Below are 5115 nucleotides of genomic sequence, written 5' to 3'. Positions count from 1 at the left end.
GTTCTCCGATCTACGGCTATTCTTGAAGTATTCGGGTGCTTTACAATCGTCATGAACTCCCAGCCTGTTATAAACAACAACCGGCCACTACGTTGACAACTGAGAGAATATCGGCGGAGTCAACCTTCTGGAAATTGCAGTTGCCCTAATTAAAAATAACAGTGCAAAGCAATGTTCCCAAGGGTTAAAACACTATTATAAGCTTTGTTTAAGATAAGCGTTCTGAGCTACCGTCAACGTTTTCATAAAATGAATTATTTTCGATGGATACGATCACTGATGGGACGCCAACGAAGCTTCTTTACACGCGGTTTCCATGATTTTCTTGTGCCTCAACACGAGTCTGGAAGTGTTTATGGCACCTTGAGATGCATTTTGCAGAACCAAATGTGTAAAAAGAAAAATTTTGCTTTCATGCATTTTTAGCGAGATTATGGCTTCAGATTTTTTGGAGTCTTTTCCTAGGGCAAGTCAAAACAAAAAGAAAATAAAGGCCCACAATATGCTCCAGTTAGTTTGTTTTCTGAAAAAGAAGACAGCCACTTCCATTTTAATTAATCCCACAAAATAAATTATTAACAAAATTGTCTACCCATGGTAAGTCGCAAAAAAAGGCATTGGTGTATGGATTCCTTAGATTCGAGTTTTGTTCCTCAGCGCTTCAATGGCTGTGATGCATAAACAAGTTGGTCAAAACCTCTGTCACTTTTTCTACATACTGCAAATCACGAGCTTGAAAAAACAATGTGCAGGTTTTTGGCGTTCTACTAAGAATAAATGAAACGGTAGGTTGGTATATTCTAAATTTTAATATTGCAATAGCAGAACTTGCAATAACTACCACGGTTTGCAGGTATATTTGTATGGTTGTTAGAGGGTTCTGCCACCTTTTCTTGTTTTTGCGAAACATGCTGTTTAGTGCAAAAGGTGCCCTCTTGAGACACTGACACAATGTCTAAATGCTTTAAAGAGCCAGGTCTTGATTGAAGCTGGTGCCAACATAAACACCGTGAGGCTGGATTTACTAACGTATTGAAGATAAGTGTTGATATTACGCTTGAGTTTGGCCGATGCTTGAGTGATGTGGTTTACGGACAATTTAATACCAGGAAGAACAGATACAAAAATAAAGGCCTTTAAAAACCTCGTTACAGCTAGCCATATGCTAGGCTTCCCAAATAAAAAGAGCAATGCGATAAGATGATATCTTTAGAAATTATAAAACACAGCGAAAATTTGACCGTTTATAAAGATTCAAGTTTGGGGGGAACACACTGCTTTCTATCCACCTCAAATATTTTCAACGCGCAATCAGAATAATGAGATAATTAGATGCCATCAGCCAACTCATGTCGCCTGCAGCTATAATTAAGGTGGCGGACATTTCTCATTTCTAACACAATTAAATTGCGATGTAAGCATTGGTGAATTAGAAATCGGTACAAAAAGCGAGACTTGCCAGGCCAAAATTTTAACACCATGGAGATCAACTGTCGAAGCGACCTGTGAACGTAGTCATTTATTTTAAACAACTTATTAATAATAATACACAATGCATCATTTTAGATTATTATCTCTCGCACCCTTACGTGGTCCTTGGTAGGAATTACTTTAGCAGGCGGGTACACTTGAGGAAAATAGCGCTATGTTGGTATCATTTAGGACGTAAAAACGATAGCACTTTTGCTGCTTGCTCAGCAACTCTCGGCGTGCTTCTATCGTTTTTTCTGATGGTTGAAAAATTTTAAAAGAAGCACTGATTGCAGAGTGGTGCCACTACATCTTGGAGAAGCCTCCGGAGAGCAACCAGTAGCGCTGGTAGCATATAAGGCAGTATTGTCGCTGAGTGCGGCAACCACACAACAGATAGGAGGCATGATTGAAGAGGAGGTGCACGACCCTCAGAGTTTCTTTGTAACCTAAGTACGGCACTCTTCCTTCCGAAAACGAGCTCATACTTGCAAAGCACATTTTTTTATCATGATCATCATCATCATCATCATTTTATTTTATAAAGCCAATACATCAAAACTTGATTGGACCCATAGCCAGCTCGGCTAGTGAAATGTCCAAATACATGATATTCACTACAAAAATGTCACACATTCAAAATAGACGTACCAAAAGACGTGAGATGCTACAATAGCGGTTTCAAATATGATAAGGACATACATATTCTGAACAACAACAAAAACAACATTCGAACGACGAGGCAAGTAGATCGGTCTTACTTGCGATGCCGCCCAAGTATTCTTGTTCAACTACTGCGAATCAAAAGAAATCGGCTATTCATTTGATAGGAACGAGGCAAAACAGAAACAAGAATAAAACTGAAAAGGTTTGCCACGCGCACTCGCATTTTCCTTTATAGTTTTAGGCCAAACGCGATAAGTTTAACAGCAAAAGGCGAAAAATATTTGTTTTGTTTCGCTTAAGCTTGTATCTGCGTATTTATTGAGCGTTGTCCAAAGACTGCAGAAAAACTACTTGAAAACCATTTTTTAATAATTTCGATTGATAAAATGGATAACATGGTACGCAGTTTTATCACGAGTTTTTCCTGCATAAATTGCACTGCCGATGGTTGCAGTTTTAGATGTTTAGTCAATTTTTTTTGCTTCCTTGCCGCTGCCCTATTCGTCATTGCAGTTGCCTCGGTGTATGTAGTGAGTCAAATGTTTATGTAACAAAAGCAGCTGGACTCTGCGCTAGTGATCGTGATTACAAACTTCCCTTGCGCGAACTATTAATTTTTCTGACAATTGCTACATTTATCATCCTTCCGGTGAAAACTGTGAAAGCAAATAGCTAAATGTTGAAACGAAGCAAAATGGCTTAATAGGTAGCACAGCGTAAGGTCGCTTATGAAGACTACACAAAATACAGAGCTGTCGATGCGATCAGTTGTAAGGGAGTTCCAATTAAAGTATGAAAACACTATTCAAATGGCTAAACTCTCAGCAAGATTTTGCGATGCTTGTCAGTTTGTGCCAATTATCGTGCGATGTTTGTAGGCTGGAGCGAAGAGAAATGAATCAGTAGCTTTATATCAAACATTTTTGTGATGGGAGTCGAATTCGCAGCGGCGTGAACCGATGAGCTTCATTGAAATGTACACGAGAGCGCTAGGCTGTCGTCCAGTGTTAAACTACAACACAATCTTTGGGCGCGTATTGCACACCGCCGTCTTTAACGACTTCAATCAGCGGCGTGAAGGCACAGAAGGAGAATTCGGCGTTTTCGTTGTCCTTATGGATCATGAAAATCTGCTTCGCGCGACTATAGAAGGAACAAAATTTTGTCAATTTTTCACTTGCATCTACAATTCATAAAACTTCTATGTAGTGCGACCGACGTAGTTCTTTCTCCTAAACGGTTGACAGCTCGTGGTGATATTTATAGTGGAGGGCGAGCACCAAGGCCGACCGCGATTCACCGTGATGTGATGCTTTTGTACTGGGATGAATTGATCCCAAATTTCTGCAGTAATTGTCACGGGTGCATGCGTAACACTCCACATCACCGCCTGAGAAATGATGGGCGATTTATTTCTTTCGCACTGCCCCGTAAGCTGTAAGGCAGCCAAAAAAATTGTGCTGTTCGCCTCGCTTTTGTACCTGCGAGCGGTGGCGAGCGATCAAATAGTCCGCATACTGTTAATGCACCGCGTGCTTCTTTATTGACTCTCCCATCAAGCATCTCTCCCCAAAACATCTCGACGTTATTGAAATCAGTTCTTTTATAAATCTTCTCGTCAAGCCTTAGAATGAGACGAGGCGGTACTGGCGTTCCCTTGCTTGGAAAGCAGGAGCGACAAACAGGATTTCATTCCCGTTACCTCAATCCTGGTAGTCAGCAGTCCCGCTTATTATCCCTTTGAATTCATCGTCGTAATGTCAGCCTTTGCTTATTTAATGAATTTTTTTACAGTTATCTTATGTACCCAGCCTAACTTGCCACGCCAGCCCGCACATCCCACCGCAGTTTTTCTTTTAACGTTTCCTGACTATGCGTCTACCCTTTTAGATTTTCCGCTTCATTTTTTCCCGGGCTCCTTCAGACTAGTACGACCTATCTAGCAACATCGCAGCCATCACGTGCTCACCAAACTTCACCAAAAATGTCACCGGTCATCTTTCCCGGAGTTAAATAGTTGCTCCTTATGCTTCACTTAAGTGACACCTCTCTCCTCCTGTTTAAGGTATTGAAATGAAGTTAACTCTAAAACATCATCGCCTATTTAACCTCCAATAAACTTCTATGCACCACAGTAGGATGTCGTCGGGGCTTAAGAAATGAAAACTATCCGAACAACCGCCATCCGACGATGATATTTCTATTTAGTTTTATATAGAGCAGCATAAGGTAGGACGATGCCAACATTCTTTGGTTGCTGCAAGCGTTCCGCTTCCTTCATATCACGTGAAAATAAATTTCTGAGAAATAGCAGCACGCAGAAACACCCAGGCTTTGACGAGTATTCGCATTCTTTGTTTCAGTGCCTTCCTCATACAGAGCAAATTTACACTTCTCAACATCTACAAAAATGCTACAGCAGCAATATTTAAGCACAGCAGGCATAAAACAATGCATATTCCTTTCACGCAGCAAGCAACATGTATACTCTTATGAGGAGCGAGATTGCATTTTTTCGAAAAAGTCGAAACGTTGAGTGAGAAAAACACATGTATCAAAGGAACCGCCGGAAAGTCGATTGAACTAAAGGGCGCTTTAAGTTCGCGCGCAAGGAATGTACGTGATGGCTGTTGTTGTGAACGTGAGCCACTGTGGGTCTTAGACAAAATTGAAGCAACGAAACGTTACGTTGGTAATCAGTCACTCGTGTTAATGCTTTTGGCAGCCACTCTGCGGCACTAAGCATGGGAGGCAATAAGTTACAAGGCTGTTGAGAACGACAAGTTGGCACTTACAGGAAGCTGCCACACAGGGCAGGGTTAATTGGAGATGAATGGGAGATACCTTTATCTTGCAGTGGGCGTAGTGAGGCCGATGGTGATGATTGTTTCAAATCTCCGGGGCTAAAGCTTTCGTCATAAATGGATTAGAAGAGTCAGGCACAAAAAAATTCATTATGCGCTGCCGATGCAATAGCTT

This window comes from Amblyomma americanum, chromosome 9, assembly GCF_052857255.1.
Source record: "Amblyomma americanum isolate KBUSLIRL-KWMA chromosome 9, ASM5285725v1, whole genome shotgun sequence".
NCBI lineage: Eukaryota > Metazoa > Arthropoda > Arachnida > Ixodida > Ixodidae > Amblyomma > Amblyomma americanum.
The sequence above is the reverse complement of the archived record's forward strand: the minus strand, read 5'-3'. Positions refer to the sequence as shown.